Source organism: Podarcis tiliguerta, assembly GCF_965153285.1.
Source record: "Podarcis tiliguerta genome assembly, chromosome: 1".
In the NCBI taxonomy this organism is placed as follows: Eukaryota; Metazoa; Chordata; class Lepidosauria; order Squamata; family Lacertidae; genus Podarcis; species Podarcis tiliguerta.
This window is the reverse complement of record NC_139534.1, coordinates 56924369-56937572: the sequence shown is the minus strand read 5'-3', so window position 1 is coordinate 56937572 and position 13204 is coordinate 56924369. Positions and strand designations below refer to the sequence as shown.

The window sequence follows — 13204 nt, the reverse complement described above, 5'->3', positions numbered from 1 at the left end:
CAGTCTCTGTGACATCGCCTCCAGACATGGTAGAAGAGTGAGCAGAACAACATGCCTCCTTTCAGAAAGCCCTCTAGCTATTTCTGTGCCTCTTCTTGGCCATCTCTTTAGTTATGCAAAGGTCCAGTTTCTTAGCAAAAAGGTTATCTGTCCAGCCCAGCCTGCCAATGCAGTTTGACCTCTTAAACGTCCTCTCCCTCCCTGCAGAATCCAATCCTAAAATATAAAATCACAGGGACTGGAGAGCATCCCCAAATCCCATTTAATCTAAAATCAGTCTTATTAAAATATTAAAGTCCTTAGCCACTATGCACCAGGCAAAACAAAAACAAAACTGAAGCACATAAGCAATTGAAATAACGTCATTGAGGGTGATTACTGGCCTGTGGAACTGGAACAGCTCTGGCAGCAGACACCTCCAGCCATACTAGATCACTTGCTGGTTGAAGCATTGATGGACTCCCGTGTTTTCCTGGTTTTCAACAGGCTAGAAAACAAATTAGTTCCTTTGTGAAACACAGCAGCTCTCTCTGCTTTGTGTTGGACTAAGTGCTTAGAAATATCTTGAAAGAAAAGGTGGCTAATGGCATCTACCTTGCTCTTTCAAAGTTGGCTCACCTTTAGCCCCTTTCAGCGATTTTCCTACCTCAGACAATGCAAGAGTCGCTGCCTTTTGCAAATGCGAAAACAACCAATGATTTAAAGATGCAATTATTTTGCAGGGGGTGGGAGAGAGAGGTGGAGGAGCAGAAAAAATTAATATGAATTAATTTGGAAAGCTAGCAAGATGTGAGAGCTGCCTTTAGCCCCACTAGATTTCACAAGGGGGAGCACTGGGGACTCAATGGAGGCTCCACTCTTCCTCACCTCATGGGGAGGAGTAGGCAGGAGAAGTAGCAGTGCATATGCTCGCCTTTTGCAGAACTTCCATGTCCTCTTCTGTGAACATGCTCTCCTGCTAGGTAGCTTGGGCCATCATTGCCACTTGCTCTGCTAGCTGACCCCCCTCTTCCTTTCTCACACACAAGAAGCTCAGAGCTTGGCCTGCCTCATCCCAGCAAGTCCTCTGCTCTCGAAATGCACTAGCCTAACAACCCTCTAGGACGCGGGTGGTGCTGTGGGTAAAACCTCAGCGCCTAGGACTTGCCGATTGCATGGTCGGCGGTTCGAATCCCCGCGGCGGGGTGCGCTCTTGTTGCTCGGTCCCAGCGCCTGCCAACCTAGCAGTTCGAAAGCACCCTTAAGTGCAAGTAGATAAATAGGGACCGCTTTATAGCGGGAAGGTAAACGGCGTTCTGTGTGCTGCTCTGGTGCCGGTTCACCGGAGCAGCTTCGTCACGCTGGCCACGTGACCCGGAAGTGTCTGCGGACAGTGCTGGCCCCCCGGCCTCTTAAGTGAGATGGGCGCACAACCCTAGAGTCTGTCAAGACTGGCCCGTACGGGAAAGGGGTACCTTTACCTTTACCTTTAACAACCCTCTACTGTTTGCTCCTTTATAGGCCTTTACACCCTCCAAGTCAATGTCTGTTCACAGAAGCATTGTAGCAAACAATAGTCTAGTATGAGGCCTTTACACCCTCCAAGTCAATGTCTGTTCACAGAAACATTCTAGCAAACAATAGTCTAGTATGAGCATGTGGATCCAATCTGATAAGTCACACACACACACACACACACACACACACACACACACACACTTACACACACCACACACACAGAGAGAGAGAGTGGGCAGTAGATTATCACAATTCTAGTTTTTAACTAAGCCTTAAGCAGCCAGAGGCAACCCCTCCATTGCTTACTTGCTAGGTGGCAAACAACACGCAGGCATATTGCACAACACATCTTACATTAGTGAATTAAATTGCTGGACAGGACAGTCCTGCCTTCCAGCAAGCTCCTGAACCATCACCTGACCTAATCACAATGGCCACATTCACACCATACATTTAAAGTACTATGATACCACTTTAAGCAGTCATGGGGTCCCCTCGAGAATTCTGGAAGCTGTAGTTTGTTAAGGGTGCTTCCCTTAGAAATCTAACGAGTGATTTAGCAATCAATCCCTCGTCACTGGAAACTGTCACTCTGGGAGGCCATGAAGCTGCCCTGCCCCAATCAATAAACAAACATGCCCCCTCCTCAACAAAAATATTGGCTATTTCCATGCTGAGATGGGAAGAGGGGCTTCCTAACAACTCTCAGCACCAATTACAAACTACAGCTCTCAGAACTCTTTGGGGCAAGTCATGACTTTAAATGCATGATGAGAAAGTGGCCTTTTTCTTCCAGAGAACACAACCGTGCTCCTCTCCCAGTCACTCCCTGTGCATGGAGAGTGTGCTAAAAAAATACAAGGTCCTAAAAGTTGGATACTAGTACTACCAAGAGCAGGAAAAAAAGGTGTAGTGCTAATCCCTTCCGTGCCAGGGGACACTTGGGCCCACAGTCAACACTCTCGGGGCCACATGAAACCAGTGCTGCTGAAGTGGACATTACATATTTGGAGGAAGGCACCAAAAACATTTTGTGGGAGCTTTATGCATCCCATGGCCTGTAGGTCAGCCACCCTCAGGCCTAGGGCAGTGATGGTTGGAAGGGAAGAGTCAAAAGATCAATCCAATGGCTGATTGGAGAATCTGGCTAGGCCTTGGGCTATGTAATAATCCTTACACTTTCCCTCTTCCTACTCAGTGCTGTCCATTTCACTCTTCTAGGGGCATTGTCTTCATGTTTGCCTCCCATCCCATCATTGCTGTTCATAATTTACCTCCCCCGTCTGCACAAACTGCTTCTCTTAATTTGCCAACATGGGCGCTAATCGTGCATTTGTTCTGCCAAAGCTGGCTGTCTTTCGATCTGGGAAGCAGGGGGTGGGGGAGCAAAACACATGCAGGCTGCAAATGTCTGATGAGACGAGTAGCATACTGAAGCCTCTCCCCTCCTACACGCCCACAATAATCCATGTTCTGTAAATCATACAGGAATCGGAAAACAACAGCAAATCGCTCATGTCTTTGAATAAGCAAACCTCTCAGGACCAAGAGATTCAAATGACAGCCCCTTCTGGGAAAAAGGGAAAGCAAGAGTGGCGACTGACAGTCATTGGCGACTGACAAAGCATTGCCTTTACCTTGGCATTGTTGGGGTACAAAGGGACAGTGCTTTGTACACGCCTTTAGTGGCAAGCCGCCCCCCACCCCACCCCTGCCAAAGCACTAAAGCTCTGGTTAGGGGTGGGGGAGGCTTGGGATTAGATTGAATTCTATTTGAAATCAATGGAAAAACCCCATTGACTTTAATGACCTTTGGATGAAGCACAAAGAGAAGATCAAGGCTGGCCAGTGTAAAGTCAGTAAGCCCATATGGTGACTCTTCCAAGCTTTTAATGTCCCCGGCAACAGAGTCTGTGAACTTAAATCTCCTAAGGTAAGCTCTTGATCCAAAAATAACCTGCCTTACAATGCAAAGGTTTGATCCTGTAAGCCTTTTTCTGACATGAATAATGGCTTGTGGGATCTGACTCTAGAAAAAGGACACCAGGAATGGAGAATAATAGCATGCATCCCATGTGCATTTAAGTTTGAAATATGCCTTCGAATGTTTGCTTATCCTCTTTCAAGTTGCAAACGAGTGGTGGGAATATTTATAGACATACAGAGCGCTACTAGCAATCTGATCTGATGAAGCCAAAAAGATATGAACAGAGTTGTAGGAAGTAGATATCACAGAGGAGGAAAATGTAGCGTTACAGGCCACCCCAATCTCTGCCAGGAGGTAGCAAGAGATTTCAGGGGTCTTGGCACTTAATCAGGTTTGTGTTCAAAGAAACACAAATGAGGCACAGCAGAGATGAGTGCCTTTAAGAAATATGGTTTATTTTATACATATTTTGCACCTGAAGCCTTCAGTGGTGGGGGTGCAGAACATCACACCCCAGGAGTGTCTCTCATTGGCTTGCCTCATAGCTTCGGCAACTTGGGTCCAAAGCAGCAGCCAATCATGGCCCCCTGTCTCTCAGTGCAGCCTCTCCCAGCCAGTGCGCATGGAGTAAGGAAAATAGCCAGGGGCTATCGGATGACTTCTAGTAAAGAGGCAAATACAAAAAGGTAGTGACTGCCACGTGTGAGGCAGCTGCCTTTCCTCAGCACCTGTATTGGGAACTAGGTGGGAAGGATGTGACTTGTCCACCAGGAGGTAATGGAGAAACTAGGGAGACTGGGCATTGTTAAAGTGACAGTTGTGTTTGCACTGCATTCCTCTCCTTAATTGTTGTGAGGGTACGTGAGACACAGAGTGTAAAGCAATTCAACACAGTGAAACAAAGAAGTGATGAAAAGTGGCTCTGGTAAATAATTCTTTTTTTATTTGCAGAAGCTGTTGAGGCAAACTACTGTTGCACGGTCTCTTAATCTCCTCTTCTCTATTCTGGACATGCCCTGTGATATTTTTTAAAGCAGCACATCTTAAGCCACATATTGCAGGTAGGAAAACAGATGCCCAGTCCGTGAAGTACATTTGAACAGGTCCCTGAAGACTTGCTAATGGAATAAATCACTCTGCCTTCCATAGAATATACTTTTAACACGTGGCTCTCAAGCTGCTCGGCCACTTAGTTAAAGCACCTATGATCAAGACTAAGGCAAAGGTAAAGGACCCCTGGATGGTTAAGTCCAGTCAAAGGCTACTATGGGGTTTCAGGCTGGGGGAGCCAGCGGTGGTCCTCGGGCAGCTTTCCGGGTCATGTGGCTAGCATGACTAAACTGCTTCTGGTAAAACGGAACACCATGACGGAAACCAGAGCACATGGAAACGCCACTTACCTTCCTGCCACAGCAGTACCTATTTATCTACTTGCACTGGCGTGCTTTCAAACTGCTAGGTTGACAGGAGCTGGGACAGAGTAACAGGAGCTCACTCTGTTGCGGGGATTCAAGCTGCCGCCCTTCCGATTGACAAGCCCAAGTTGTTTAGACCACAGCACCACCAGTGTCCTTGATCAAGTCTAGAGTGTGGGGGAAGGGGCAGTCCTGTGGTTAAGGCCATGCCTAATCATTTTCCTTAGCTCAGTGGAATGGGTAGTTCTCAGTTCATCTACACTTAAAGGCTAAGGGCAATCACTACGAATGGCATGAGAAGCTATTCCATGGAGCCTTCAATTGTTCCAGCACTGCGGGAACACAAATCTTTCTAGAATCTTTATGCCCATTGAACCCATCCTATAGTTACTGCTACATGCATTTCCCTGGCCTTGGACATTTAAGAGATCCAACAAGCTGATAGCCACTCCTTCTATGGACAGCTCTGTGCTCCTGGTGCCTTCATTATACACCTTTAGGTGCCAGACAAAAATGTTCCTTTTTAACCAGGCCTTTAGTTGATTTGATTGACACCCTATGCCCTTTTAAATTGTGGCGGGTTTTGGGGGGGTTATTGGGTTGTTGCTTTTATTTTGATTATGTATTTTGTGGTTTTATATTTTGATTTTATTCTGTGAACCACCCTGAGATCTCCAGGTATAGGTCGGTATATAAATACTACTACTACTACTACTACTACTAATAATAATAATAATAATAATAACAGGTATTCCAGTCATGCGTTAGATCCCACCAGGTCTCTGAAATACCAAGCACACCATAATGGCATTCATGCATGAGAAACACCATTTTTTCCTGCTTATTTCTCCTAGTTTCCTAACATGATCTATGCAACAATGTGCTGTGCTCCCCTTTCCTTCCTTTCTTAATTTTGATCTGCATGACAACAGGGCTGTTAACCTTGCATTGCATAACTGCAGTCACTTGTTGCTTCTCAGCTTCAGCCAATCAACTGTGCAAGCTTTTCTCTTATATCTCTCAGTGCTGGGTACTCAAGAGAACAGATACCGCATCAACGCATATTGACAGTTCAATTAAAAAAATAAAAAAAGGTTTCCATAGGGTGAGATTAAATACTTACAGAGGGTTTGGTGGGTGGGGCTTGCCTGAAAAATCTCTTCTCTTCCCGCATATATTAACTGCTTTACCTGCTTTTGGGGGGCTCAAAGGCTCAGGACAGACATGACAAGATGTTACATATCTTTTGCTTTATCCTGGCCACAACCAGGTTCAGAAGCAGATGAGGCTGAAATCTACTTGCCTTATTACATGCGGGGAGCTCATAACAACTAGCATACCAAACACAACTGCACACTGCATCACACTGCCACACCCACCCATCCATGTCACCGTTAAAATGTGCCATTGTATAGACAGAATACCTATCTCGCTTTTCCTATTTGTTTGGTTCTTGGTACTGTAAATTTCTTACCTCTAGGAACTTGGCCAATGCCCCTCTGTTTACATAATAAAATGTGTGGGATTTTCAGCAGAACATGGTGAGTGTACTTGATTCTGGGTATGCTGTGATTATGTGCAGGTGCAGGAAAAGCACAAGATGTGGTATCAAGCACAAAATCAACTTCCCAAGAGCCTCAGCTTTCACTGAAGAAGGAAAAAACTAGTTTATTTTAGTCCACTTGTCTGCAAAGATAAACTAGAAAGTGGTAAAGCCTAGTAAAATCTCAGAAAGCAGGCAAGGACTGCTGAATAACATCAACAGTGGCCAAGGGCCACTTCCCCGTAACCAGCTGAAGCAGAACTGTTGTTGTTGATGATGACGACAATGACTAAATTAAAACATAGGAAGTTGCCTTATGCCAGGCTTCATTGTTCTCGAAGCTACAAACATGAGTCTGACCAAACTGCGGGAGGCAGTGGAAGACAGGACTGCCTGGCGTGCTCTGGTCCATGGGGTCACAAAGAGTCGGACACGACTAAACGACTAAACAACAAAATTGTCTATTCTGCCCCTAGCTCTATAGGGTCTCAGGTGGAGGTCTTGCACATCACCTGCTGTCTGACCCTTTTAACTGAAGGTGCCAGGAAATGATCCCAAGATCTACCCCTTTTGAAATCCTTACATTACTACGGTAATCACAGACATTAGTTTTTATTGATGCAGAATTTGAGTTGCCTTGACGCAGAAAGTTGACCTTTTTCAGCACAGGGACACCAGCTTTGAGTATGCTCTCCAGAAATCTTCCCAATACACTATCTGATGTGTGTCCCTCTACTTAAAACATATTTAAATGGGGACCCCGCAGTACAACATAATCAAGAGCATTATTCTTCAAGGTGCAAATCAGTGTCTTCATTGGCCACTGGCGTCTTGCACCCAAAAGTGCACAGTATCCTGAATGTTCTGTCCAGTGACTTCCACTTTTGAGAGCACCAAGTCACGCTTACAGAAGCCCACCCACCCCCAGATGTATGGGAAAGGCTCTATGAACACAGGATCCTAAAACACAGGGAAAGCAGAGGCAGAGTCAACAGGTGTGACCCAACTCATAATTCTTCACTTTTGGAACACAAGAAGATCCCTGCTAGATGAGGCCAAAGGTCCATCTGGTGCAGCATCTGCTGCTTCTAGTGGCAAACCAAACATATGTTTCCATAGCAAAAATGGAAACAACCCAGCCCAAATCAAAGTGAAGAAGCAAATTGTGAAACCAAGCAAGACAAAAAGCAAGAACATCACTACATCTTATGATAGCAAATTCCATAGTTTAACTATGTGCTATGCTCTTGTCTATCCTAAATCTTCCAAAAATTAACTTTTTTTGATGGCCGCAGATTCTATTATGAGAAAAGGAGAAAAGCCTCTCTCATACCCATTTTTCTCTTCATTGTGCATAGTCTTATACACCTCCATCCTGCTGTTCCTCACTCACCTTTTTCCTAAAACCAAAAGCCCCAAGTGTTGAAACCTTTCTTTGTAGGGGAATCCCTCCAACCTTATTATCATTTTCTTTTCCCTCTTCTGAACCTTTTCCAGCTCTACACCATAGATTTATATAGTGACATTATGATATTAGCAGTTTTATATTTAAACCTTTTCCAGCTCTACACCATAGATTTATATAGTGACATTATGATATTAGCAGTTTTATATTTAATCCTTTTCCTAATGATCCCTAATATGGATTTTTTCCCTTTTCACTGCTGCTGTGCACTGGGTAAACATTTTCAACCACCTATCCATAACAACCCCAATATCTCCTTCCTGGTCAATCACCACCATTCATAGGTTCACCAAATGCCTGAACAAAGATAGTGTAATGGTGGTTTCAGTCCTTAGGTTTGAAAGAACCAATTCCAGTTGTTCTACTTAGCTATGTTATCCAAGCGATCAGCTGAAGTTCTTTTGTTTTACTACACTGCCTTAGAAAACCTTGGCCTTTGCACTAGCGCCATGTTTTCTCCCTAGCCTTTCTCCCTTTATTGGACTGCTATTGAATTCTCTATAATGTCAACATTTGCATCCATTTCAGACAAAGTCTAAGCTACTGGGAAGGGAAATTATGGATCTATGAAATCCAGTATTTGGAACTGACTAAATAAATTTAACAGCAGCTGCAGACTGAGAGGAAAATTGAACCGGTTCCTCAGGTAGTATAAATTACAGCTGTATCATGTGCAAGTTTACCCAGGAGTAAGTCCCTCTGAAATAACAGGCCTTCCAAAAACAAAGCTGCAAAGCAATGCACACTTCCTGGAGAGTAAGACCTGTTTAACTCAGTAAAAGATTTCTTAGTTTACAAAAAATATGTGCATTGTCTCTTTTTTCAGTTTACTTTTTCTACAGATCAATTTCATTTGTTGTGATACATTAGTATTACATACAGTGTTAGGTTAGAAAGAAAAGGGGGAAAGAGGTGGAGTGGGAAATGGTGGGTGGGGTGGAGTCGGGTGACAATGCTTCTATTCTTCTACTTAGTGTATGTGTGGGATTTTGTGTCAGCGTCACTTGTGTGGGTTTTCTTACTATTCGCTTGTTTTATTTCTTTGGTGGTGAGAGAGGTTGGGGGTGGCCTAGGGTGTGGTTGGTTGTCTTTGATTGGCTGTAGTGAAATTTGGTTTTTTGTGTGTGTTTTTGGATCAGGTTAGCTGGATTGATTCGTATGATTTTGGTGGATTCTTGTCGTTGTCATGTTGGGCTGTGTATGTTACAAAAGGGGAACCATACCAGGGTGAAGGCATCTTCTTCAATTTGTCACTGTGTCAAAATGAAACATAAGGAAATGTACATAGGGTTGGGAAGCAGGTGTGTGCAGAATTGCAGCCTTTAAGCTGAAGGCAACCATCGGGCAGCTGAATCTGTGTGAAGAAAGGGGATTGTCTGAGTTAGTTAGGCACTCAGTTGCCAGTGCCTCTTACAAAGATCTCCGCAGTTCTTGTGTTGGCTGGGAGCGCAATTCATAGTTGAATGGAAAAAGCAGAGTGGAATAAAGAAACGGGTGGGTTTATTAAGGAAATGTGCAAGGCAGGCGGACACTGATTATTCAGGAGAATGACTGGAAAACAACCCTGAGGCTCTCTGGAGTGTCTTTCTTCAACCTCCAACCAACCAACCAACCCCCCCCCCCCCAGTATGTTATAGTTGAAGGACTTAACACTAATGGACAGAAATGCCACAAATGTGTTTATATTTACTGTGAACGCTTTGGTAAGCAGGCAAGGCTCCCGCTTTCTCCTCAAAAGCAAGACAGAACTAGGCCGAACTGTGCATGTGGCCTAGTGGTCGCCTATCTTTTCACACGGAAAGAAAGAACTGAGGTTTTTGTGGGGTTTCTAGTGCTAAAAATGAGGGGGAAAGTAACCCACAAGCAGGAAATATAGAACAACTGCACGAAGCATTTGAAACCCAGCCTTCTCTTCTGAATAGCTGTGGCTAACTCTCTTTATTTAACATTTCCGCTGCACCCAAGTTCAATCCAGTGCCTTTGCATTTCTATAAAAGAAAAAGAAAAACCTTTTAAGTGATGACAAAGCTCTTCTTGCTCATCAGGGTGCTGTGCTGTGCTCTTCTCCTCAGATCCTTATCCTGAGAGGCCTGCTTCTTTCCTCCCATGTATAGTTAGCTATGTGGGCACCTAATGGCATAAATGACAACAGGTTTGCTACAAGGGGAAGGAGGCAATGCTTAAAGCGGTATATTTTACTACCTGTGGGGTTGGGGAAAGATTTCACTCGTCGGGTAATTGGCAATAGACAAAAGCACCACTCAGAGAGCACCCAAGTGGGTGGGTGGAATTGTTCCAGTCAGTCGGTGCAATCTATTATTTAGAGAGAAGTATCAGAATATGCTAAACTAGCCTTCATAATTAGTTCTTCTGTAGGTTCTCAGCGCGGGCAGCGCTGTGGGTAAAACCTCAGTGCCTAGGACTTGCCGATCGCATGGTCGGCGGTTCGAATCCCCGCGGCGGGGTGCGCTCCCGTCGTTCGGTTCCAGCGCCTGCCAACCTAGCAGTTCGAAAGCACCTCTGGGTGCAAGTAGATAAATAGGGACCGCTTACTAGCGGGAAGCTAAACGGCGTTCCGTGTGCTGCGCTGCCTCGCCAGATGCAGCTTGTCACGCTGGCCACGTGACCCGGAAGTGTCTGCGGACAGCGCTGGCTCCCGGCCTCTTAAGCGAGATGAGCACGCAACCCCAGAGTCGGACACGACTGGCCCGTACGGGCAGGGGTACCTTTACCTTTTAGGTTCTCACGGGCCTCTTACCACAGAAGAGAAGGCTTCCTAAAATGTGACAGTATCTATTTATATGCTCCCCAAAACTAAATTAACCCAGGCTACACACAAACCTATTAAATTCCACCCCCTTCTTTCGCTCTCCGTGATTCCCTCCCCACAGAGGCTCATTGCTTTCCTTTGTGCTGTCCTCTCTATATTTGCCAGCTTCTAGCCCCTGCTGAGCAAGTTGTTAGTCATTATTATCTTCCCCTCAGAATTCATATCTGATACATTTGGAACAGTTCTTCCTGAGACGTATACTGTAAATTGTTTTTGTAGAAAATTATTTCCTGAGGACGAGAGGACTGCCATAGCACAGGAATATATTCTAATCCATGGGTTTCCCATACACAGATGTCATTTGTCTATCTACAGTCTCTCTATTGAAACATCTAGAAAATGAATTCCCTTGGCATGAGATGTAATTTCAAACGTCATATTAGCATGTCTAGATTTGACCCAGGGTAAAAATAAAAAATAAAAATGCCAGTTCTTCTATATTCCTATGCCGTTTTATAAAATTTTTGTCGATTTATAGAAATAGATTTGCAAATTTGTCCCTGAAGTCTACCACATAAATGTGGTTTTTTGGGGGGCGGGGGAGCATGAATTCCCCATGATCACTTCCTTTACCAGCCATATTAAGTTGTTCTGAAAAATGAAAACATTTGTGGTCAGTTACTTCAGCTGGACTAACAGGGATGGTTGGTTGGTTTTGCTAACACTCTTCTATGATTTGGGTAAGTGCATCCAGTTGTGGGGAGCTCCTGCATATAAGCAATAAAAATAACTAGCAGATCATTTTCATGCATTTTATACAAACTCTGCAGTTTTGGATGTAGTCACCAAAATCATGAAATGTAATTTATTTGAGGTGGAAAGGACTTAAAGAAAAGCCCAGAATTTTAGAACAATGGATGTCCTTATCAAGAGGAAAGCATTCTTATTAATCTAAGCAAGTAACCCGTATGATAGTGGTATTTGGGGCAAGTTCTTATTAAAAACTGATAGTATTTTATGCCTTGTTTTTCTTCATTTGAGAGCTACTCAAATTTCTGATTGCTACAGGGCTATACTTTAATGGCTAAATGAATAATAAGAAGAAAAAGACACAAGACTGGTACTTCTGTGAAAATCACAGGGCATTTTTTTTGTTGAATATTGTATTTATTGAGTACTGTATTGTTTATATGTTTTGAAGGCTTGGAAATAAATTGTTATTATCATTTCTGTATTTTATTGGGTGTTACACAAAGGGTACAGGCTGTGTGATTGCACAATTGTCATTCCACCTCTGCCACATTATTCTTTTCTGTTCATAATTACTACAACTCTGCCTTTGTCAGCCCCCATAATAATTATACTGGTATAATTAGCTAGATTCTGTAAAAAATCTCATTCAGAATTGCTTATATTGTTTCATACCTAAGAAGGATTTTGTTCCCATTTCTGAAGATCTTTCAAAATTAATTCCCAGAAATAATGGGTGGCTAGAGTTACAGGGCCTAGTGGAATAAAAGCTGGCTTTGATCAAAAAAGCATCTTTGTAGGATCAAAGTGTTTCTAAGAGGGTATTTCAATATAAGGATTCTTCTAAACTGGAAAAAACACTAAGCATTGATACTGGTTTGTGTTTCAGAGTGGGAAAAACAACAATTCTTATTTAAAACACCCCACTCCATGTGTATATGTTGTCTGCTGAATAGGTTGTAGCTTAAAATCTCATTGAAGAGAAGAAGAGTTTGGATTTGATATCCCGCTTTTCACTCCCCTTCAGGAGTCTCAAAGCGGCTAACATTCTCCTTTCCCTTCCTCCCCCACAACAAACACTCTGTGAGGTGAGTGGGGCTGAGAGACTTCAGAGAAGTGTGACTGGCCCAAGGTCACCCAGCAGCTGCATGTGGAGGAGCAGGGACGCAAACCCGGTTCCCCAGATTACGAGTCCACCACTCTTAACCACTATACTGGCTCTCTCACATTGACTTCCATTGACTTTACATGCTTTTTGCACACTAGCAGGTAGGGAGAGGCTGCTGAACCATATATTTAAAAGATAAAAGGGGAACTATTATGACAATCTTTGACTGTGTACATATTGCCAGCTTAACGTGCAGCAAGGTTGCTGTTGTTGTATTTTCTTCTGCATTTCAAATCCTTCATGCTCCTCTTACATTCCAAGTGTTTCCAAGTCACTTTGTTTGGCTTATGTTTTCAAATCAGATTGAAGCTGGGTTTTTTATGCGGGTGTGTGTGTGTGTGTGTGTGTGCCTCAAAACACAGTATTTTTCAAGAAACTACAGGCTAACGGCATGTTCACAAACCAGCAGTGGAAACACACCAGATGCAGAGTAAATATGAGTGTGTACACAGCTCAAGTTGCTTTTATCTATGACGTATCCCAGACGGTCCAATCCAAATGTTGAGTGCCTGAGACAGCAAATGAAATATTTTTTACTGGCAGATTTCTCTATGTCAAGTGTATACTGTTTTAAATATATATACATATTGTCTCTCATTGGGGTTTTAATTTTTTCTGCTATTTGCTTCCCTTCTAAACTCCTTTAATTCTTTTAATTCCTTTAATTTC

At 43.6% G+C, this 13204-nt stretch overlaps 1 long non-coding RNA gene across 1 annotated transcript in view; it reads right to left on the bottom strand.

Annotated features, from left to right (window-relative positions):
• LOC310666520 overlaps nucleotides 1-9956 on the bottom strand; it is a 41002-nt gene extending 31046 nt beyond the window's left edge. The window contains exons 1-2 of the long non-coding RNA XR_014505946.1: nucleotides 9857-9956; nucleotides 384-487 (exon numbers count right to left, since the gene is read on the bottom strand). This is a non-coding gene — a long non-coding RNA (uncharacterized lncRNA). The remainder of the gene's footprint in view (nucleotides 1-383; nucleotides 488-9856) is intronic.
• Between the last annotated feature and the right edge of the window lie 3248 nt (nucleotides 9957-13204).